The following is a 25,571-nucleotide window of genomic DNA, read 5'->3' as shown; positions in this document are numbered from 1 at the left end:
GATGATGCAATCTCAGCTTCATCCTCTCTTCCTCTTTTTATGGCACCTTACCAAATGCCTATTCGTATCCAACGGCCTTCGTTTCGGAAACAGCTTCTTTCTGGGAACTTTCTTTATTTTTACGCGTCCTCCACTTTTACACTACAGCCATTTATTACATTATCTTTAATGGAAAAATAATCCAAGAGTTAAATAAATTAACGGAGAGTATTTCTATAAATTTTAAATTATTTAAATATTTTTGTAAATATATGTAAATATTTACAGTTAGCCATAAAAGTCTGCGTACAGACTAAATTTTAAATTTAAAAAAACACTTAAAGCATAGAAAAATGTATTTTTCTATGCAAACTGTTTGACAGTTTGACATGTTTGACAGTTGGATTTAAATTTCTCAGATTCAATTCTGTTCCTGGTTTTCTCCATACAATAGGGTGGCCATTAACTTTAAATATTGTGAATTTACTTTCATCTGACCAAATTACATTGTTCCAGAAGTCCTGCGAAGAGTTTAAATACGTTTTGGCAAAAGCAATTCTTTTCTTTCTATTTGTCTCGGAAATGTCTTTCTATTTGTCTCGGAAATGTATGGCTTGGACTTAGGTTTTCGTCCATGATAATCGGCCTTTCGCAGCACTTTTCATACAGTTTCAGGAGAAATTTCCTTGTTGCTAGTTAAAAAAATGTTTTTTTGCAATGCTTGCAACAGAAAGTTTAGGATTTTGTTTAATTCGTAAAAGACTTTTTCTTTCCTCTCTCTGCGTTAGCTTCTTCGGTCTCCCACATCTTGGTTTTCCAGCAAGACTACCAGTATCAACATAATTGTGAATAACTCTTTGCACGCTAGAAAATGGTTTTTCAATGGTTTTACCAATTTATCGAAGAGTTTTACCTTCCTCTCTCAATGTGGTAGTTAGTTATCTCGTAACTAAAGGAATTTCTTTATTGGTTGTCATTTTCGTCAAAGAAATAACAACTTCCAATCAACGTGAAATTTGCTTCGGAAGTCAATGACCTTGAAAGTGTAACCTTCTTTGCATTCTCAAGTTTGAAGTTTAAAAGTTAGATAAGAAATCCTCCACCTCATTCGCGTTGTACGCAAACTTTATTGGCTTTGATTTCTGGCCACTTATGTTTTAAAAGTTAGTCTGCATAAATTATTAGATATGAAAATATTACAGCTAAATAATTTCAATGTCCCTTATTGAAACTAAATATTTAAAAAAGAAAACTTTAAGAAACTACGCACCTTATAATTTGGATTTGATATTAATTTTCTTGATGCACGCAGGCTTTATTGACTAATTGTATGTTTATCTGATTGAATGCTAGTTTTCCTGCGTTTGTATGGTATTATATATTTTATTGTTAACTTATTTGTTGATTAGGCCAATTTTGTGAAATAATTTTATTGTTTAATTATATTTAATAAAATTTTTGGTCTCTTTTTGTGTTGTTTCCTTTCCTATACTGTGGCGCAGATGTTGTAATTCTAAATCTATATAGGTTTTATAGAATATATGCGCGGAAATTATCTTGATGGGCTTAGGCGACAACATTTACCACCAACCTATTTTCGTAGCCCCAGAAACTTCCAGAAATGCTTGTCAACCCTATATATATATACAGTAAAACCCCGCTTAACGCGGGGAATGCGTTCCATCAAAGTAGAGCGTAATGCGAAACAGCGCTAAACGAGGCTATCTTTGCATGTAAATATTGGGGTTAGGGGAAGATGGCTAGGAAATTGGTTAGGTATTAAATTTAAAAAGTATGTTTTTTTAATAAAAATAAAACCAAACATTTATTTCTTAAAGCCCAAATTAATACCACATTATTATTTCTTGCAAAAATAAAAACAAAATATAAATAACAAAACGAATATTCTTAAAAAAACAAATAAAATTCTCAGTCAGTCATATTTAGTTAGCCTTCCGCGTTTTCAGTGGTCTGCCTTTTTGTGACAAAAGCATCTAATGTTGTTTGCCTTTTTCTTTTGCGTTGTTCTCTTAAAAGTTCTTCATAAACGGATAGAGCATCTCTAACACCACGCCTTACATTTGAGCTCCTATCAAAATTCGGATCATTTTCAATGAATTGATCCATTATTTCAGTTATGGTAGACAAACTCCTTTTTACAAACGCCATCGAAAGTTCTTTTTCCTCTTCTTCTGAATCACTGCTGTCAACATTTTTGTTTTCTTCGTGTTCAGTTAATTCCTTGAGCTCATCATTAGAAAGACTAGCCGCTGCTTCTTGAATTATTTCTTCGACATCTTCCACATTTACCCCTTCAAAATATGTCTGTACAATACCGCACCAAACAAGAAATACAAGTACACTCTTTCGGATATGTATTTGAAACCTATCGCTGCATAATATTTCGGGGAATCCCCGTATGCTGCGAGCGATTTCGTGGAATCCCCGGGTTGAAATAAAAGAGCGCTAAACCGAAACAGCGCTAAACGAAACAGCGTTAAGCGGGGTCTTACTGTATATCGGCTGCACTTCAGCCAGTTCAGTCGTTTACGTAAATTACTGCAAATTACGTAAATTACTTCATCAGTCGTTTACGTAAATTACTGCAATAGTGTTCGCATATTAAATAGAGAATTTACTTTGTCTGTTTTGCTTGTTGAGCTTTTTATAGCTGTTTACTTTACAGCTAAGGCTGTCATAATTGGCATCGTAGTCAAGAGTGAGTGTAAGTTTAGTTAGTGAATTCGTCTTTCTAAAAATATGTTCTTTTTAATAAAGTTCGGAATGTACTAGTAATTAAAATTAAAAACTGTGTCCCAATATCCATTTTATTTCAAGATAATCTGAAAGATAAATCTGCATAGTTGTTGTAGAGAGAGAGATGTCGAAGCTGGATATTATTTTCACAAGTATGGATAATTTGGGGGTATATAAATTTACAATCTGACTGTTTTGAGACCTTGTACAGACATTAGGTATTTTTTTGGAAGCAGGAAACTTGAAAAATGAGCAATATCCACGCAGGGAATCAAACCACGGGTCTCTGAAATACGCGCCCAGCGTGCAGACCACCACACTTCACCACAAAAACGGTGGTGTAGTGTGGTGGTCTGCACGCCACAAATACCTTATAACCTTTTATTTATAAAATAGGCCAGGCTGCAATTTGAAATACTGAAAACCATAATCACATCAACACATAGTTTGTTGGCAAAATAACAGATTCGTCACTACCTGGACCTCATGCCTCTTTCGGTACTTCTTGTAAAGCTAAGATTTTTAAAATAAACACGACAACGATTCCGCAATTCGAACTGCATGTGTTTCGATTTGCTAGTCGGATGAGATACCACTTACACCACCTAGGCATGCAGTGACGAAGGCCAAAAATTCTTAATTCTACGTCACGTGAAGTCAGTTTTCTTTCTAAAACATACTTTATAACGTTTGGGGAAAAATGTGAAATATTAAAAGAGAAGAAATTCTTGTGTTATGCAACATATGTATTCTTTATTATGTAATAATATGTGCACAACTATATCTTTATTTTGGTTTTATTAATTACATGAAATTTTGCTGGACTTTGAGAACACGTTACATTTATTTTACTTTATTTAACTAGACCAGAACAGGAAATTGGTATACTGAGATTTATTACTAATTTTTTAAAATTATCAATAATACAAATATATCAAATGAAAATACAAACAAATTAATTTAATTAAAGAAAATCAAATTCATCAAATGATATTAATGTAGTAAAATAAATAAATATTAAATTAAATAATGAAATTTTTCGAGGTTTCGTAAAGCGATATGCCAAAGAACGTTTGTTTTGCAATAACATGATTATAATATTCACAACCAGGAATTTGCTTGTAAAATATGGCAAATGCCAATTGTTATGAGCAAAAATTAAATTAATTAGCCTTTTTTAAAAAATGAACTATGATTATATTTGATCTTATAATATGCCAAAAATGAATTAAATAATTAGCTAATGAAATAAAATCATTTTATCGTATAATACTTTTCAAAAAAGAATGCTTTTATAGCATCAAAAAGTGCGAAATTGAAACCACAACCCGATTTGTTTTTAAATTCTTCCAAAAATTTTAAAATTTGATATTTTTATATTCATCAAGTATGAGTATTAAAACTCAAGACTTGTTTACTACCCATTTTGCGAAATGCATTAAATTAGCAAATTTAAGAATTAAAAAACAAATATATTTAAATGACATTCCTAATATTTTTAAAAGGAAAGACGCAAAAAGCATCAAGTAAAAGTAAAAAATGGGGTTTCTTTTGCATGGAATTTTTTATCAGACGATAATTTTTGCATTCAGTATCCTAATTATTTATTTCATTTAATTATAATTACTTTGTATATCATCTTAATACCTATTCTCTTAATGACCTCATTTAATGCAATTTATCTATTTTCTTCAAGTTTATTTGGCACAGAAAAAGGCTTAATAAAATAACCTTATTCCTTTTTCTAAGTTTTCTGCCTATTTGATTATTAGTTTTCAGAATTAATTCAATTTAAATAGAATCAGTTAACAATTATTTAAGTAAAGCAAATTACACATTTATAACGGCATATACTTGGTATAAGAATTGCAAATCACAGTCTGAAATCATTGTATGATATCAGTATGACGGTATGACCATCATGCTTGCAGAAGACTTTGAAACCGAGTCTCGAATTGTTTCCTTATCCTCATATCTTCCGCTGTGTAGCAATTCCTTGAAACATTTGCAGCGATAGGCACATCACGAGTTCGATGCCTGGTATGGCTGCTTTTGGTGTGCATTGTCATGTCAAAAGGCGCTTCAAATTGCCATATGTTTTGTCTGCTTTTTGACTGGTCTCTCGGGTGAGCTGTCACTTCATGTTCCAAACCAAAAAGAGTACTGTGGATAAAAAATATATTGTAAGTAATTAGTTATTTCTTTCATAAGATCAACTATATTATTTCGTACATTTGGCATTATTTCAAATTTATTCAATCCTGCTCGCCAGTTTTAAACAAATCTACAATTCCGATTTACCGTTGTGATACCAGGTACGTAATTCACTTCTAGCTCAAAATAACAGTTAAATCCAACAGCAAATATTTCTTTTTACTTCCTTGTACGAAGTAAAAAGGAAGTATTGTAATCGCGAAAAGTTTCAGGCAGCATATTTCAACGAAAATATCCATTTTGAACGCTTTCGAAGGCAATTTAACAATGTATTTGCGTGATATGTGTACGTAAGGACAGAATAAAAGACTCTTTTCCTACGAAAAAATTATAAAACTGCTGTAAAATGAATTCTGAAGAGAATTTTACGTGGCGTCTGTACGAACGTACGTACGTACGTATCTCGCATAACTCAAAAACGAGTAGCCCCAGAACGTTGAAATTTTATATATAGGACTACTATAACATGTAGATGTACACCTACCCGGCTCAGTGATCTCAGTTTCTTTACTCTTATATGTTTTTAAATTGTACATTTTTTGCTTTAAAAATGATTGAATTATGTTGTTTTACTTCGTAATTTTTAACACAGATATTTTGAGTTTTTATGTATTTTTGCCTTGTCGCGAAGTGAGAATTGAATTAATTGAAGGAAAAATATCAAATCGTCTGTGATAAACTGTTTCTTTTTTGTTTTGTTTGCTTAATTTGTTTTATATATCGTTCTAGCTTTATTATAGTATTTGAAAAGAACATGTGGCAACGATTAGATAATTCTATTCTTTAAATGATATAAATTTTGTGCATTATGAGTTATAATATGAACGAAATATAATACTGTCAAGTGAACCTAGCGCCAGAGTGTCGCTATGGTAAACAAATAAAGGGAAGAGTGCCGCTATGGTATACAAATAAAGTGAATTTTAAAGAACGCATTTATTCTATTCTGGTTTATGCGCTGTCGGCAAACTAGGTTTAATTCAATCCAATAAAGTTTAAACGAAAGGTAAGAAAAAATGCGTATAATTTAATATTCCGTAAAAGGAAGTCATGTGGTGTACACATCAGATTTTTTAAATAAGTAAATAAATAAAAAGGGGGAGGTATAATAATTAACAGAATGTAAAAGGAAAGTGTAAAACAGTAACATAGCATTTGCAACAGGAGCGTCATAATAATATAACAAACATTTCATAATAATAAAATCAATAATAAAATTTTAAATACTAAGCTATAACAATAAAACGAATAAACAATAAGTAATAAATTTTAAAAATTTAAGTAACAGGATTTAACTTAAATGAAGTAATATCACGAATGTCGGCTACCGTGGATAGTCGTTAGCGACGTTGACTGCCGTATCGAAGGGCCCTGGCTCGAATCCCTGGAGAAGGCATGGATGTTTGTAAATGTATAGTGTCTGTGCGGCATGGGGACACTCTAAATATGCGGCGACCAAAAGCCCTCTTGAGAGGTTGGTGTTAGGAGAGGAGGGAGGAAGACCCTCGGGGCATGCCCACATGGTGCTCTCCTAAATTGGGGGGGGGGCGGAACTGAGCAAAGTTGTACTATCACCTGTGTGGTGCTCAAAACTATTACCAACGATAGGCTCAGTCTTGCACTCCTTGCCACGAGGCATTTCGAGGGCTTGTTTTGATATTGCTATCAGATAAGTCACAACAATAAGAGATAAGACATACAAGCATCTCTTTCTCTCTTCCTCTTTTTTTTTTTTTTTCCAATTTCTATTATTTAGCTCGAAACCTTTTCGAGGTTTTCTTTGCTGTTCTCGCGTAGCCATTTTCATTTTCGTCATCTCTATCATTTCCTTCAAATATTTTAGAATTTTTCTCTAGTTCTGATATAAATCATATTGTTGCGTGCGTACGTATTCTGAGGCACGTACAGGCATTCTGAGGCACTGGACGGCATTATGAATGCCAAATACAGTTACAGTTCATTAAGGGGACTCATACCCCTTAAACCCCGTAACACCCTTCGAATATGTGACTGTTTCAAGAATTGGGATATTTTATTTATTTTAAAAGCAATTCTTTCCAACCTTTTACAGCTGACTACATAATATAGCTGCTTTGGAAACTAGGAACCAGAAAGATTGTGTTGCCACAAATATTTTTGTAATTTAATCCACTTTGTAACAAAATGTTTCGTAACGTTTCCACCTTGCGCGCACGATATTTTAAAAATGGCTAATGGTACATACTTGAAATTGGATGGAATTCTTTATATGAGCTCTATTTTTTAATTGAACCAAAAATCTGATGAATATTTTAATATTAAAATATTTTATGGACAAAACATTACAGATTTTTTTAATAAAATATATTTTATAAACTCGACTCCGAATAAAATAAAAATTTAACATGAAATTCTTAGAATTTTCGCTTCACAGTAGTTTCCAAATGTTATAAAAGCTATATATTAAATATGGAATTAAATTATGCAACAGAATGTTTTAAGCTGTGCGCGCAAGGTGAAAACATGACGAAAATTTTTGTCAAGAAGCGGATTGAATTACAAAAGTATTTGTGGCAACACAAAATTTCTGATCACTATTTCAGAAAGCAGCTATATTATGTAATCAGCTGTAAAAAGTTGGAATTCATTGCTTTTAAAATAAATAAGTTATCCCAATTCTTGCAACAGTCACATATTCGAAGATCTTATGGGTTTTAAGATGTGCAAGTCCCCTTAAATCAGTTACAGTTATTCAATTCGTAATAATTGAATGCACACAGGTCCGATGATAGGTTGATAAAATTCATTTTATCCAAAGAAAAAAAAAACCCCTTGCCTCTGTATTCTTATTTTTCGGGCAGAGCACAATCCTTCTAGATTTTCATGTTACATTATACAGAAAAAAATATAACAATTTTACACATAATTTCTCTAAAATTATCCGTACATGTTCAAAATTCGTAGTAATAAGTTTCTTTTTTGAATTGTTCTCTGTTTTTCTCACTCAGGGGCGCGTTTGTCCCTTCCTTGTTTTCTATCATTGTGATATCTGGCGACTGTTTGGCGATCAACAGAGCGTGCTTGGCGCATGTAGCTCTTCTCCAAGAAAGGTTAATGTATTTATTGAGAGCTGCATGTTAGCCTCGGAAATGGTGTAAGAGCGACGTACTACTCTGAGTTTATTTATTATGCTTTGAACCATATTTTAATAAATGTCCGTTTCGTCTTGTTAAATGGTGCCTTATTGAACCACGAAGTCATCACAATCATTTAGCTAGAATATTCTCGAACTTTTTTCTGTTGTTCTGATTATGCGTACGTTTCTGTTTCGTCATCCTATCACTCAGAATATTTTCAAATTGTTCTTTTTGTTTTTGTGTAGCCAGGAGTTTCTTTTCCAAACCACTCGGAAGGAATTTGGGCTGACTAGTATTTTAAGTCCCTCTATGCAGCACAGACACTATATACTTAAAATCCTCCATAATTTCTCCGAAATCGAATCCGAACCCAACGATGCGGTAGCCAACATCCCAACTCAAAGTGAAGGCATTATTCTAAACATTTCTTGTCAGTCAGAATTTCCACATTCCCCATATAATAAAACTGAGAGTAATTTAAATATATTTCTAGATATTTCCTGTCAGTATGATAGTAAAGAATTATTCCGTCCCCCATACAATAAAGTGAGAGTGAACACTTCACACTTGGAACAAGTAAACGGAAGATCCGTGGCTCAAATCCCCGCAAAAACATTACTGATTTTGACTATTTCCTAACTTTAGAAAACATGAAATCCCTCTAAAGTGGATTCCGAACTAAAATGTGTTGAATGATAATTCACTCTCTCGTGGATTTGATCGAATGGGTTTCCTGTCTTTACCCGGTCGCCCTTTAAGGGAAAGAGAAAATGTAAGAATTATTACATTGATACTGATAAGTAATATTATACTGATGATAATTATACAGGTAAAAATTCATTTTGAAAGAAAATGAAAGCGATCTCCTTCAGGAAGTAAAAACATTTCACGGCGTTTAATCAGAAATTCGCACATTACATTTGTGCTGAATACGTCTTGTTCTTTGAAAACGAGGGACCCTTATCACTTTCCCTATATATTTTATGTAACTATATAACTGTCAAAAGGGATTCTCTTCAAGTAAATAAAATTATTCCACGCTGTTTCGCAAGTAATGAGTAACCACTCGCAAGTAACCACTTGAGCAGAGCAACTTTTGTCCTTGAAGAAGAGAGACATGTTTTCCAATTTCCCTCGAAATTCATTTTCTCTGTAAAACTAAAAACAGTATTTCCGTGAGGAAAAAAAAAAATATTTCATGCTGTTTCTTAAAATATTCGAACGTTAAAACTTGAGCAGAATATTTATTGTTTCTTGAAGAAGAGAGATCTATATCACCTTCTGTTGAAATCCTCGCTAACTTGAAACGAACAAAAATTATTTCATTCAGGATATAAAAATAATTCACGTTGTTTCGCTAGAAATTCGATCATTACCATTTGCGCAGATTTTTTTTTTTTTTCTTTCTTGAGAAAGGGTCCGCCAGTGGCCGAGCGTTAAAGTTGCTGAATACTGGTAGTTTGATTCCTAGGTTCTAATCGCACGAACGAACTGCCTGTATGTGCGTTTTCTTGGTTTTCCCCATGTGTAACGTGTTTACGACCCAGTTTCCCTTAAAAAGTCCTCCACTAAGGTATCATTTCCCCTAGGCAGATAGCCTTAGCGTGCTTTGCCCGTAATCTCAATAAACCATGGCAAACCAAACTAAAACTTTCTTGAAGAAAAGACCGTATAATCTTCCTCGAAACGTATATTCTGTATAAAACTAACATCATTCTAAGAATGTTTGTCTTCGTATCTGATTATACATCCCAAATTTGTATAGGATTCAGTATTTACAGTTGTATAGGCGTGACATGGGATTCAAAGAATTTACCTGTATCTCAGCCATTCATTCATTATGTTGATTATATTCTACTCATACATTGCTATATGCACTAAAAACGTAAAGATTTACGGTTGCATATGTGTGCTACGTGGGAGAATAACACGTCACAGTAAATTCGTATGATATAGCTCACCTTCACCGCAAATCATTCTGACAAAGATCGGAAATGACAACAGTCGGAGGCACGGTTGCGAAACGAAAATAAAGCTGTCAGCCACATTACATAAGCTGTTAAGTGACTCAGCTGTTTCCAATCTTCTTTCTGAGAGCTGAAAGCTCCCCCCTCTTTCCTTTCCCCTTAATTCCTACTCTTTTTTAGTTTTCTGCAACGGTAGGAGCCTTTTTTTTTTTTTTTTTTTTTCCTAATATTGCCGTCACCCTCTCGATGGCACCGTTCTTTCGCTCTTTTGATGTAGGAGTATTTTTGATCCACGGCAGAATACGAGTTTCCTCCATTTAGAGTTCTTTCTCAAAATCCGCAATATATGTATTTTTTGTATTTTTTCTAGTATAAAAATTCTTATATAAAGAGTGACCCAGAAAATTAGTACACGAAGTTTAAAAAAATTGCATTTCAATAAAATTCCAGTGCATAGTAAGAAATTATTGTGCATAAAATTGAAAAGAGATAAAAGTACGTAAAATTTTGTAATTATATTTTTTGCCATTAGTGTCTACGTTACTTAGTTAATCCTCAGATTACCTGATTTGTTCCGTTAAAGTGCGAAATCGTCTGCCAAAATAAGAATTTTCTACAGTTTACAAAAGTAACGTGAATATTAACCTACTATGTTCCGTTAAAGTGCGAAATCATCTACCAATGTAAGAGTTTTCTGCACTAATGTTTCTAGGTAATGTTCACATTAGAGTACTTTCCATTAAAGTGCGAAATTATCTATGAAAATAAGAGATGTTTCTGCACTTTACCTAAGTAATGTGTACATTGCGTTATGTTCCGTTAAAGTATGAACGCATTAACGTGAAGAAATTCGTTACGTAAAAGTTTGTAATTATATTTGTTGCTTCCAGATTGTGATCTGTTCCGTTAAAGTGCGAAATCATCTACTAAATTAATAATTTTCTGCAGTTTACCTAGGTAATGTTCACATTAACATATTTTCCATTAAAGTGGGAAATTATCTATGAAAATAAGAGAGTTTTCTACACTTTACCTAGGTAATGTGCGCATTAAGGAATGTTCCGTTAAAGTATGAGAACATCAACGTGAAGAGTTTTATCATGTAAAATTCTGTAATGTTTCTTACCATTAATGTCTGCATTCCTTAGTTAATCTGCGGATTACCTGATTTGTTCCGTTAAAGTGCGAAATCATCTACCAAATTAAGAGTCTTTTGCACTTTACCTAAGTAATGTTCACATTAACATATGTTCCATTAAAGTGAGAAAAAATCTATGAAAATAAGAAAGTTTTCTGCACTTTACTTAGATAATGTGCACATCATTGTTTGCTCCGTTAAAGTATGAACACATTAAAATATATTCATTAAAGTGCGAGATTTTCTATGAAAGTAAGTGTTTTGCACACCTAGGTAATGTGCACGTTAAGATATGTTCCGTTAAAGTACGAAATCATATATGAAAATAAGAGTTTTCTGCACTTTACTTACGTGATAGGCACATTAACATATTTCGAATCGTTAAAGTAACGTTAGTAATGGATAGGGTTTCAGAAGGTGTTACTACAGGCCTACATAGGACTCAAAAAGAGGTAGAAGTCAGTTGGTTTGTAATTTAAAGCGTCACCGGTCAATAGATTTCACTAATGAGTAAGCATAATCTTATGTCTTTTGCAAATCCATTTCTTTAAATGCAATAATACTTTCAAAACTATTTAATTGATTCTTTGCATTCTACTTTTGGTTGATTCTATCAACTTGAATCTTTATATATCGAAAACCAAATTAATATTTTTTAAAGATTGTCAGTACTGTTTTGCTTTTAAAATTCTGTGAAATACGTATATGCTATGTCTCTGGTCCTGTATAAAAACTATTAAGTTCCATTGCGGTTTTGAAGGCCATTCTTTTCCTCATCGTTTAATTTTATCATTCGGTTAATATTATCAAAATAACTGCAGCTAAACGTGATCACACTAGGCGATGCCTGTTGTACTAAATTTTCTTTAAAAAAATCTGTCATTTGATATATTTTCTGTGTAAAAGGGCGATGATTACAATTTTACAATTGTTTTTTTTTTTTTTTTAGTTCAAAGGGCGTTAGCCCAGAAGGGTTATTAATTTCGTTCTGGCATTTTGCGTCGAAAACTTTAAAAGTTTGAAACATTTTTCAAATTGTTGCCACCAAATATTATCGTCTTTTATTAAAGAAATTAAATTTAAAGAAATCAAGTAATGAAGAATTTGCATAAATGTACGTATGTTTCTCAAATTGTGGTAAACAACAGTACCTAGAGCCATCAAATTTTGAATAACGTACGTCTCTATCCGAATACGGGCATCTAGAAGCCCAAATTTGGAATTTGGAATTTGTTTTATTATCGATTTCATATTTTGTAACAGTTGAAGGAATATTTAATTAACAAAATCAACGATTTCAAAGCGAGCAATGGTTTGAGTCGTAGAATGTGTAAAGTATAAAAAAACATTGCCATGTCATTTGAGAAAAAGTCCAATTTTGTGTCAAAATACCTATATTGGAAAAATGCTGTATATAAGTCTAATACATATCCTAAGTCGCGCTTTCGAGACATGAAAAACACAATATGAATTTCGTCAATCGGCCCAGAATGAGAATACATGAAGAATACATGATAGAATGAGAATACATGATAGAATGAGAGATATACAACTGCCCCCCTTTTTTTTAGCAGTGTACAAAGTTAAATATCAGCTGGGCGTAAACTAATGCAGGTGGAAAAATCATTTTAACATATGGGCAGTTGATAAACAGGTAGTCAAATTGGAGATAGAGATATTAATACTGAATTATGTCCAGAGTTAAATATAGGTCAACAGCGCTGAGTATAGTGGAATGGGCCGCTGTACTCCTTTTGCTGCAGGAAACTCAACTCACGTTGTGGATGTGTTTGAGGCACGCTGCATACGGCTTGACATAGTTGAGTAGGCAGTGGTACAGTATATAATGTCTGAGGCAATTTTATTTTGTGCTGCTAATATTAGCGTCACACGCTGACATATTATAAGTATTATATTATAGTTATATTAATTACAAGATATTCGTATAACTTACAAAAAAATTACTGCAAGAGTTACAGGAACAAGAATCGTTAGAGCAACAAGAATTAGCGTAATATTCATAAATTTGCAGGACTACTTTCGAAGGGTTAAATATAGAGCCTTCATCTTCAGCTACGAAAGGCAAATAACGAGAGAGAAGACAATGCTAGGAGGATAAGATGATATTCTTCAGAGGAAAGAGTTAAGCTAATGAAGCAAGTCAAGCTAAGAATGAGACGAAGAGCCACGACATATCGAGGAAAGAAGAACGTCCTGCAGAATACTCTATGAGAAACTATCATGCGAACAGAAATGTATTACAATCGAGGAATCTTTAATACATTTAAAAGAACTCAATAAAAGAAAGGTCCATTATTGTCATCAAAGGGAAGAAAAAAATCTGAGAACCTGGTTGAAAGAATCTGAAAGAAGTTTGTCAAAGGGATTTATAACTGTTGCTGATTTTTGATATAACGACAAATAAAAATGAAAACGAATGCAGAAAAGTGTTAATGTTGTAAAGATCCTAAGTTTTACTAACGTTTATTTTATTTTAAATCTTTACTATCACTTCTTATTTTCTACTTCCGGCCAGAATTAAAAGCTTTTAACTTATTTATGCAAATTTGTCTTGCTAACGCCAAGTACTTAAGTTGTGGCTTTTTGCCAAGCAAGAGAGAGGAAGGAGTTATTAGAAGCAGGCCGCTTGCCGTAGTAGTTTTACTCGTTTGCTGGTTGCCTTCAAGGCCAGAGGTTTAATCCTCGTGATAATTTTAAACGTATCGTAGTTTTAGCAGCTCTCTGTACTACATACGGCTTTTTGTTAATTAACGGCCAATCTTAAAGTAGGCACTTGTATATTAATCCAAAGTTAGTTTAGTTAGAGTTTTAGTTAATATTTTTATATTCTTACGTTCTGGTCTCTGTATTCCGAAGTCCGGAAATCTCTGTAAAGATAGAAAAATAAAGGGTTTCGTATACCCTTCCTGTGTGTATTGTCTACTTCACAAATTATTGAACATAGCTTGAGTAAGCTCCCTGTTCCGAGTCAGGACAGTTCATGTTTCCAAGCAAGTAAAGAGGAACACCAGTCCTGATAAGGTCAACTCCACATATTATCAGGAACATATTTTATACCCAATTTTCAAATATGAAATACCTCTGTGCTCACAGTGCCATTAGTCAGTAGAACTGCATCAAGACAAAAGAAGCAGCCGCATGTCAAATTCCCCTGTTAATTTCCTGGAAAAATGGTACAGGAAAAGTTTATCAAGGCCATACCCTTTACCTCTATCACTACTAAATCTCCTGATTTATCATCCACGGATTTTTGTGCCTTTGGACTTTTAGAAAGCGGATTGTCCAGACGTCGACCTACAACCCTTCTCGGACTTTGGATAGTTGTTCAAGAGGAATGGGATAAAATATTCTTCCGCTATTACAAAAAGCTTTATGGTGTTGGAAATTACAGTGTAGAGAGATAGTGAAGAATAAGGGTTGTCAGGACTTGTACGACTTTTGAGTTGTTTCGGGAATATGACTCCTGAATAGGAACAGGGAGCTTACTCAAGCTATGTTCAAATATGTGTAGAATGGACGACACAAACAGGAAAGGTTAACTTTAAGGGTTTTGTTCAAAAGGAATGGGATAAAATACTCTTCCGCTATTACAAAAAGCTTTATGGTGTTGGAAATTATAGTGTAGAGAGATAGTGAAGAATAAGGGTTGTCAGGACTTGTACGACTTTTGAGTTGTTTCGGGAATATGACTCCTGAATAGGAACAGGGAGCTTACTCAAGCTATGTTCAAATATGTGTGGAATGGACGGCACAAACAGGAAAGGTTAACTTTAAGGGTTTTGTTCAAAAGGAATGGGATAAAATACTCTTCCGCTATTACAAAAAGCTTTATGGTGTTGGAAATTATAGTGTAGAGAGATAGTGAAGAATAAGGGTTGTCAGGACTTGTACGACTTTTGAGTTGTTTCGGGAATATGACTCCTGAATAGGAACAGGGAGCTTACTCAAGCCATGTTCAAATATGTGTAGAATGGACGACACAAACCCTTAAAGTTAACAGGAAAGGTTAACTTTAAGGGTTTTGTTCAAAAGGAATGGGATAAAATACTCTTCCGCTATTACAAAAAGCTTTATGGTGTTGGAATGTAGTAGTAACAGTGTAGAGAGATAGTGAAGAATAAGGGTTGTCAGGACCTGTACGTCTTTTGATTTGTTTCGGCAACATGACGTCTCCAGAATAGGAACAGGGAGCTTACTCAAGCTATGTTCAAATATGTGTAGAATGGACGACACAAACAGGAAAGGTTAACTTTAAGGGTTTTGTTCAAAAGGAATGGGATAAAACACTCTTCCGCTATTACAAAAAGCTTTATGGTGTTGGAAATTATAATGTAGAGAGATAGTGAAGAATAAGGGTTGTCAGGACTTGTACGTCTTTTGTTTCGGGAATATGACGTCTCCTGGATAGGAACAGGGAGCTTACTCAAGCTATGTTCAAATATGTGTGGAATGGACGGTACAAACAGGAAGGGTTAACTTTATCATTTATTGTCCACGATATTACAGGTGCTCTCGGGCACTTCGGGATAAAGAGACCAACCACTTGTGGTCTGAACTTAAAAATATAAAAACTACTGGCTAACTAAAAGTAAGAGTTAACTGCGAGTGCTCTATACAATTGATTAAAGCTAAGACTGGCCTTTTAAATTATTACGTATGTGGTACGCAAACTGCCGAAACTACAATACGTTTTAAATACCAAGAGAACTAAATCTCTGGCCTTAAAGACGGACAGCAGCTGATTGAAAACTCGCGCGGAATGCACTGGCAAGGCGGCTCACTTTACCTCTCTCTCTAACTCTTGGGAAAAGCCACAACTTAGATATTTGGACGTTAGCGATTTGCACAAACAAGTTACAATTTGCACAAACAAGTTAACGCATTTAATTCTGGCCGGAAGTGGAAAATAAGAGAATATAGTAAAGTTTAAAAATAACATAAACGTTAGTAAAACTTAAGATCTTTACAGGTTTACCAACCGAAACATTTAAAACACAAAACGCTTAGGTAAATTATTTTGGTGAATCTTCAGATTATGGTAACTTGGCGATTTTTTGGCGAAATTTTGGCGACCAACCCTGCTACAACAACCTGCTAGTTTTTATTTTTGGACGCCATTTTGTTTTCACGAAGTAAAGGTATTTTTTTTTACTCAACATTTTTCCAACAATCTGCTAGCCGAATTACGCTTATGCTAGAACTTTTATGGAAGAAAAGTGCTTAATCATGACGAAGATTTGGTGCGAAATTAGGAGAAAGTGTAGAATCGTCCACTGCTTGCCGAATTGCATATACACGGTATCCATGTACACGTCGACCTATTTTCACTTAAAAAAACATCCCAGAATTGCACAAAAATGGAATTGCGCCCACTCTTAACTTTATCCATGTACACATCGACCTATTTTCACTTAAAAGTCAAAGAAAATTGACAACAATCCAATTCTTACTCTTGTAAAAAGCGCCAAACAAATAAGTGGACGATTCTGCACTTTAGCAGCGAAATTGTTTCTAAGTGCTCATTAGCTAAAATATCGATTGGAGTTTTCCGGAAAATATCAAATTACATGTCTCATGATCTCTCATTTCTCTGAAACTAAATAATCTGTGATTCGAACTGTGTACTTCTCAGTCCTAGCTAGTAACCCTTATCGCCTTACCAAAATGTCGGCAAACTACCTGTTACCATATTCCAAAGATTAGCCATTATTTTTGTAAATACAATGAATTTCGTCTAAAAAATGTGTGACCAACATTTTACAATTCTGCAGCTGGGCATAAATATCCGGCAGTAAAATACCTTTTATTTATTGCATGCATAACTAAATATTCAAAATAAAACCTTCATTGATATCTACCATAAAAAATATCAAATAAGACTTATTTCAAAAAGCAAACATTTCTGAGTAAATTTATTGCTTTAACATATTTCGATTTATTTCATGAATATGTAATATGCTGTTTGAATCTAAAAAATAATCTAATCTGACATCAAGGTTTATTCGAAGTTACATTAAAGTAAGTGTAAAAGTTCGCCTATCAAATACAATTAAATTCGAATCCCAGAGCGGAAAGTAAAAGTAAAAATATAGCGTTGAGTTTTAGCGTTGTAACTTCGACGAACTTCTAAAATAATTCCAAAGACGGCCAAAAATGAAAGATAGCAAATTATATTTCTACAATTGAATCATAAATGTAGTTTAGAATTCCATTATGTGGATAATATTATTATTTCGAAAGCAATATATCTGCACAAGACAAAAACTGAAGGAAGTAAAATAAAATCCATTTCCATGAACAAAACCAATACACGGAAGACTTGCTTCGAAATGAATCTCTTTTACCAGAAGTAAAAACCATAAATTAAACTCGAAAATAAGACGAGAACTGATAAGGATACCTTTATTAATTTAATTCTCAATTGCTCCCGATTGTGCTTTTTCTTTCCAGCTCGACAAAATTAGAAGGCTGAAAGTTTCCAGAATTATTTCACACAATATTTTAAAGGAGCAAAAGCTTTCTTTCTTTTGCTGTTTTGCTGCAATAGTTACCATTGTTAGTAACTGTGTAAGCTTTATTCTAAGTTCATAACCGCTATTTTTAAGTTAAAACTCATTTCCTATCTCTCCTAAATTCAGCTTGCAATTTCCTTACCAGAATGTGTTTTTAGATTCGCGTTTAATGCAAATGAGACTGTGTAGTACACTGACTACCAATAAGGTATTTAGACACCTGTGATAGAAAGGAAAAACTAACTTTATTCAAAATCAATAGTTGGTAGAGCCTCCACGAGAGGTAATTACAGCGTGGACCCTCCGGGGCATATTTTCCACAAGTCTTTGTATGACAGCTAGTGATATTTTCTTCTACTCGGCTTGGAGAAGACATAAAAGTTCCTTCACCGATTTTGCACGGGTAGTGCACCCCTGAATTCGGCGATGCAACTCGTCCCAGAGGTTCTCGATAGGGTTCCGGTCTGTACTCTGGGCATGCCAGTCCATTCGATGAACTCCATTGGCACCAACCAAGCCTTGGTTAACGTCGAATCATGACAACTGGCATTGTCGTCCTGAAAGTAACAGAGGTCCAACCCGTAAAACTGCCACAACGTAGGAAGCACATTGTCATCCAAAATAGTGCAGTAGGCATCAGAGTTGAGCTTCTCATGAAACGGGACCAAGGGTTCCAGCCCATACCAGGAGATACACCCCCAAACCATAATTGCACCTCCGCCGAACTTGACTGTTGGCACAATGAATTCTTGCAGGAGACGTTCTCCAGGTAGACGCCAGACCCAGACCCTGCCATCCGAACGGTAAAGGGTGAACCTTGATTCGTCACTCCAAAGAACCCTTTTCCACTGATCTACGGTCCAATTTCGATATGCTTTGCACCACATTAACCGAGCAACGCTGTTGGACTTTGTGATCAAAGGCTTATGGGCAGCAGCACGACCATGAAAACCAAACAGATGTGCCTCCTTACGAATGGTATTCATTGAAACAATACTCCCGGATGCCTGTTGAAACTCCTCGCGGATGAGGGCCATCGGTTGGGTGCGGTTCTTCCGAATTTCTCTGGACAGCACTCGTCGGTCCCTATCTCCCAGTTTCGTTGGTCTGCCGACTCGGAGCACATTCCGACAATCACCGCGCACCTTCCACTTTTTAATCACATAGGCCACTGTCGATTTGGGTACTTCAGATCGCTAGATATGTCCCTTAAGGATCGGCCACATTTGTGGTACCCGATAATTATACCTTTCTCGAAATCAGAGAGCTCCGAACTGCGAGGCATCTTGCATGCTACTAAAGCCGATGCTGTTTCCTACACGATATATACCGGCGGAGTTCGTGACGTACCTTTCGAACGCAGATATCGTCATTTGCATTATGCGTCATTTGCATAGGTGTCCAAATACTTATTGGTAGTCAGCGTATTAAGTCGAAGTTCCACTGACTTCGGGAGAGAGAAGCAGAGTTTCTCTCTAAGCTGTAGCAACAGCTTAGAGAGAAACTCTGCTTAGAAACAGCTTAGAGAGAAGCTCTGTTAAACTTTCTGACTAGCTGCTCTACGGCCGAGCGTAGTAACAGCTTTATAAGTAGTAACAGCTTGATAGATTCTTTAGCTAATTCGATATTTAGAGCCCAGCTACTTAGAACTGTGTTAGCTTCTGCTAAATCGTTTTAATTAGTCATTAATTAAGGGGACTCATACACCTTAAAACCTTTAAGAACTTCGAATATGTAACTCATGCAAGAATTGGAATATTTTATTTATTTTAAAAGCAATTACTTCCAACTTTTTCAACTGACTGCATAATACAGCTGCTTTGGGAATTAGTAACCAGAAAGTTTGTGTTGCCACACATACTTTTATATTTAATCTGCTTTGTGACAAAATTGTTTATAAGTCCACGTCATATTTCGACCTTACGCGCACAGTTTAAAATATTCTGTTTCATAATTTAATTCCATATCTAATATATAGCTTTTATAATATTTTTAAACTATTGTGAACCAAAATTCCTTAGAATTTCATGTTAATTCTTTTTATTTTATTTGGAGTTGAGTTTATAAAATGTATTTTATAAAGAAAATCTGTAACCCTTCGTGAGTTTTACGTTTCTGTTACTGAAGCGATTATTGGCTTAGCTGTTCCCGAGGTTCCTCCACAGTTATTAGACAAAAGGGGGGGAACACCACAACCGAAAGAGTCGGTAACTGACAGATGTTGGGTCCGATTACCGTAGACAGCACGCACGTCCCCCGAACAGACATGACGCTAGACAGCGTCACCTGTATCCGGGGGGCGCGTGCTTGAATATTGACGAGGTAAATTAGTAGATATTTGAAAACGTTATCATTGAATGATGAAAGAAAGAAAAGAAAATGATTGTTGCTGACAATTTAATTCATTGCATTCACTTCAACATTTTTTATTTCCTCAACAACTAATTCTTGTAAAATATGATTAATAGTATCTATACCATATTTATTATAGTTCGACCGTCTCAAGCGCAACCTTGGTTGGCATTCTGCGAAAACACATAGACTCGTCCAAAAGGGGCGGTATTACTTGCTGCGACGTGAAAAGTCTTCTCTTCTTCGGAAAGAGCTATGCTGGAGGGAAAGAAAGTCCACATTCTTCCACTTTACTTTGAGAATAATTCTGTCCGAATGGCGCATGCGGTCGAACTATATCACTGGATTGGTCAGTATCCGAATCAGAATCTGATGAAGGAATTCTGAAAATTTTAAAATGTTCTTCATCGCTGCTTTCCGAATTTCTATGAGCCTCATAACAGGTTTCTTCTTCACTGCTATATAATTTCACTGAGAAATAACTTTTTTTAGTCCAAAGGGATTTGAATCCCGAAGGACTATTAGTTTCGTTTTGGCATTTTGCGTCGGACTCATAAATGTCGGTTCACTTTTCAAACTGTTGCCGCAAAATGTTAGAGTCCTGCATTATATTTGAAGAAATTAAATAATGAAAAATCTGCATAAATGTATGCATATTTCTCGTATTGCGATAAAACAACGGTACATAGAGTCATCGAATTTTGAATAACGTAATCCTCCAACGACTATGAGCATGTGGAAGACCAAATTTGAAATTTGAAATTTGTTTTATGATCGATTTCCTATTTTTTAAAACTTTGACGAATTTTTGATTAACAAACTGAAGGATTTCAAAGCGAGCAATGGCAACGTTGTGCAGAAAAAACATTTTTATCTCCAGCGCGTGAGTCTCTGTATCGGAAATTCTAAAGATATGCTCGTTTTAAAACTATTTTGCGATATTGCTGTTGCACTGGATCTTATGGTTTAAGTGCGAGGAACATGATATTTAATAAAGAAAGGTAACACACAAAATGTTAAAAAACGCCCCTTTGGACGTAATTTAAAATCTGAAACATTTCAGATTTTGTTTTTTGTTAATTTTTTTTTTTTTTTTTTTTTTGTGTGTGTGTGTGTGTGTGTGTGGACATTCCAGCGAATTAGAGCAACAATTTTAACATAAAAGTTTTTAAACATTCGTAACTACAAAAAAAAAAAAAAAAAAAAAAAAAAAATTAAACAAGGAACAATTTTTGAATCTCGTACTCTTTCTTTAGATACTTCGTTCTTGAGGGAAGATATTTAACTGAATGCAAGCCCCGCAATGTTTTGTTCTAGACTCTCTAAATTCTTATGATCAGAAACATTTGACAGACAGCATAATATCGCTCCTGTCGCTAAAGTTTATAATTTCCGTGTCCTGACGGAAATTATAAACTCCCGCGACAATCAAAGTATTAAATTGATTCGGATATTATGGGAATATATAAGACAGATTGTAGGAGAAACAAGATTGTCGTTTATAATCATCAGCTGACTACGTCTGCGATTTTTGTAAACTTTCTTCTCCATTGCTGAAACCAGATTTCACTTTTGAATTTTAAGGGTGAGAAACCGGGCCTTGAAAATTAAATTTTTTTACCTCATGTGCAGTTTTTTGCAGCCAATGACAACAACTTCCAAAACTGCCCCAGGATTGGCTTTCTTTCACAAATAAATGTTTGTTCTATTAATGCAGGAATGAAATGATAAATACAGTTTGCACTTTTTGCTTTTCATGCAAAGGTGCAAAAGCTCCCTTTAATTTATTTTATAAACTAAAACCTCTCTTTGAAACATGCAAGTGGCATAAAATGTATTTTCCAAATGCGAAGAAGATACCTGTATTAGCTCCTCATTTGCATTTTCTGTTAAAAGTGACCTTTTCAGAGAAAAAGTAAATAATATTTACTATTTATTAGAATTTTATTTGCGTAATTCCTTATTTTAGTCAAATACCGCGAAACATACAACAGCTATTTGCCTGAGAGGATACGCACTTTTGCCTAAGATTTCCATACATTCATTTTGCAAGGGGGGGCGGAGACTGTGAATATGGCAAAGCTCCGTGGGCTATCTGCCTAAGGGAAACGATACCTTCGTGGAGGAGTTTCTAAGGAAAACTGGCTCGTATACACGTTACACTTGGGAAAAACCATGAAAACGCCCATACAGTCATCTCATTTGCGGGATTCGAACCTCGGACCTAACGACCAGGTTTCAGCGCCTTTACCGCTCGGCCGCTGGTAGACATGTTGGAATAGGTAACGTTTGCCTTAAGAAATCCTTCATGAAAATACCCTTATCTTGAAGCAGATATATTTCGTATCTTTTCTACCATTTAAACAAACGGACAAGGAAAAACACAATAAAAGCTTATAAAAAAATAGAATTTTCAACGATAGAAAAGGAGAGAAATCAGCTGGGCCTTAGCCCGGATTGGAACTCGCATCTTCTGTTTGCTAACTGAATTTGCTACCAGTTACACGACGAAGGCATTCAGTAAAAAAGGCGAAAATTTCTTATTGTTTTCCTCCATTCAGAGGGTGATTGGAGCCGAAGGATATACAGTTGCCAAATCCAGATGATTACAAATTACCATCTAGCATAATATATATTTTACTCGGATCCCACTGCAGATTATATTTCAATTTGGAAGTTAAGAAACGGGATAAATCAGCTATGCCCTCTTAATTCGAGATCTGGATCTTCGGAGTGCTACCACTTACACAGCTAAGGCATACAATGGAGGAAGCAAAATGTCTTTATTATTCTTCCCCCATTTAAAAAACGATTGGAGAGGAAGAAGACACACATCCCAAATCCAGGTGCTGACAAATTGTCCTTCACCAAATTTTAGTCATGTTCCACTATAGACTATATTTAGAATTTTTGAAGTCAAGGAAAGTGATAAATCAGCTATAACCTCTCGAGTTTTGAACTCCGGATCTTCTGATTGTACGAAAAAAAAAATTTTTTTATCTCCAGCGCGCGAGACTGTGTATCGGAAATTCTACAGATTTGCTCATGCGATATTACTGTTGAATTAAGTTTTATGGTTTAAGTGCGAAGAACATGGTATTTAATAAATAAAGGTAGCACACAAAACGTGAAAAAAAAAAACGCCCCTTTAGGCGTAATGTAAAAATCTGAAAGCTTTCAGATTTTTTTAATAATTATTTAATTTTCTAAGTGCTACTTTATCAGATAATATGTTCGTTTTCGCTCCTATTAATTTGAATTATTCATTAGAAAATTAATACGAGATATTCTAAAGTACCTGGGTAAAAGTAATTAATTACGCTCATTACCTTAATTAAAAGTTCTCTTCACTGTTTACTCTAGGTGTGAAGTATTGATTATCTGTTCGAGGGAATGACTCAATGATCTGAACGCCTATTACTTGTAATAGGTCCCAAGCTTTTCAAAACCTATTAATATAGAAATTTAACTTATCTCTTATAAACGCATATAGTTCTGAAACTCCCTGGAGTCATTTTTAATTTTCTTTGTTGACATAAGAAGCATTTTTAATAGACCGTTAATTATAAAATATTTTGTAGAACATACGTTAGAAATCGTGTAAAAGATGTTGAGGTATACGTTAAAGTTGCAGACACTGAGAACAACAAATTGCAAAAAAGGAATCTCTAATAGATTGCTAGGATTTTACATCTGTTAATATACTCATATGAGCCATTAAACAGCAGTTAGTTTAAAAGATAATTAAGGAATGTGGAAACATTACAATTTAATTCTACTCTTGCCGGTATTCGAAATGTAAATTTTCCAATAGCTAAGTATATTCATTATACGATTATTTTCCAAGAACACATACGAGGAAGTGTAGCAGTTCTTTACATTCTTCCTTATTTAGAGCGCGAGTGGGGAGAGACACAAGTCCCAATCGACCAAATCTAAATGGTGGTGCCCGAAATGATCCAAAACTCTTCTTCAATCGGTTTATTAGAATTCTTTAAAGCTTTTTATATCCATAACATTTTTTCTTGAATTTTAATCGGTACTTACCACCATTCTACAAATCGCTTTTAGTCTAGTTTTATCTTCTACCACCGAATGGCACTATTAACTCTGTTTACTTTCGTTTATTTTATATTTCCTTCCATTATAGAGGGGTCTTCATTATAGGGCAGCTTCCCGAGTGACTCTCGGGTCAAAATTTCTAAAACGATTTTTCAAAAGTATATATACAGTAGATGAAGTAATATTATAAAAGCCATACCTGATTTTAAAATTTTCTTCAAAAGCCAGATTTTGATTCGTCATCACGTGATTTAGTATCACATTAGCATTCGCCTGAAAATATTTCAAGGTTGTGATGATTATTTCAACAATATTTAAAAGGCATTTCTTGCATGAAAATATTTGTACAATAAACATCTGGAAACAAAAAATAGGTAGACAAAGATTACTTTTAGACACATATATAGGTGAGGGGTAAAAGAAAAATACAACTCTGACGCTGGAAAAGCAATGCCCATTCGCTGAAGGCAATGCTATGAGTTCATGTTATTATATTGCTAATATATAATAACTAGAATATTGAAGAACTTTGTAGCGACCTATCGCAGAGTTCTAATCAGTAAGAAGTCCAAAGAACGGTTAAAATATACCCTTATTTCAACTCAAAATAAACGAACAGATGGCTCTAATCTCGAGCTTACAATAAGCCCCCATTGGGCTCCATTGGGCTTTAACTCAAGACAGAAAATAAAAAACTACTCTAATACTAACTAAAATAAAACCAACCGAAGCTTCACGGAATTACTAACTAACAGCGTGGGCCCACCAGCGGCCGAGCGGTAACGTCGCTGAACACTGGTAGTTCGGTCTGAGGTTCGAGTCCCGCGAACGGGCTGACTGCATGGGTATTTTCATGGTTTTTCCCATGTGTAACGTGTATACGAGCCAGTTTCCCTTAAAATGTCCTCCACGAAGGCATCCCTCCCTTAAGGCAGATAGCCCTCGAGTGCTTTGCCGTAATCTAATAAACCAAACCAAACCAAACCAAAACTAACAGCATTGGCTAAAGACCACCGGCACCACTAGCAGGCACGTAACAACACAGCCGAATAGTAGTAAGATTAGACTAGTGGCAGCAACGTTAGCCGGAAGGCAGAACACGCTCTTCTAGTGAAATGACCCAGACTTCAGTTTAAATACTGGTTTCTACCACATTTGCATAAAACGTAATCCTGAAAACTCATTCTGTCAGGGAAACGTAGGTTGATAACGAAAAAGTAAAGGAAAGTATATTATTCAGAAATAAAATATAACTGATAGAAAATTAAAATAAACTCCTACAATACATTTGTGAATATCATGATATACTTTTTTTTCTTATTTTTCATACCAGTAAGCAAAATTAGCTAAGATGCAGTACTGAGATAATTAATTTTTTAAATAACAAGAAATTGGAATTGGTGTGATATTACTAAATTTTCAGAACTATTGTTTAAGGTTAAACAGAACCCTC

At 34.6% G+C, this 25,571-nt stretch overlaps 2 long non-coding RNA genes across 3 annotated transcripts in view; one reads left to right on the top strand and one right to left on the bottom strand.

Moving 5' to 3' along the window:
* Nucleotides 1–2,192: 2,192 nt before the first annotated feature.
* On the bottom strand, nucleotides 2,193–24,388 carry LOC146994441 (uncharacterized). 2 transcript variants are annotated; one of them, XR_015044155.1, is made up of 2 exons: nucleotides 24,318–24,388; nucleotides 2,193–4,899 (listed from the first exon to the last, which is right to left on the bottom strand). It is a non-coding gene; the product is annotated as an uncharacterized LOC146994441 (long non-coding RNA). The 2 variants fall into 2 exon arrangements; XR_015044156.1 differs by lacking the exon at nucleotides 24,318–24,388 and adding an exon at nucleotides 6,279–6,510.
* The window catches only part of LOC146994440 (uncharacterized), a 71,665-nt gene continuing 50,860 nt past the window's right edge, over nucleotides 4,767–25,571 (top strand). The window contains exon 1 of the long non-coding RNA XR_015044161.1: nucleotides 4,767–4,919. This is a non-coding gene — a long non-coding RNA (uncharacterized LOC146994440). The remainder of the gene's footprint in view (nucleotides 4,920–25,571) is intronic.

Source organism: Stegodyphus dumicola, chromosome 11, assembly GCF_044657685.1.
Source record: "Stegodyphus dumicola isolate Sdum_Otavi_A_Nest chromosome 11, ASM4465768v1".
Classification (NCBI taxonomy): domain Eukaryota; kingdom Metazoa; phylum Arthropoda; class Arachnida; order Araneae; family Eresidae; genus Stegodyphus; species Stegodyphus dumicola.
This window is presented reverse-complemented; position numbering and strand designations above follow the sequence as displayed.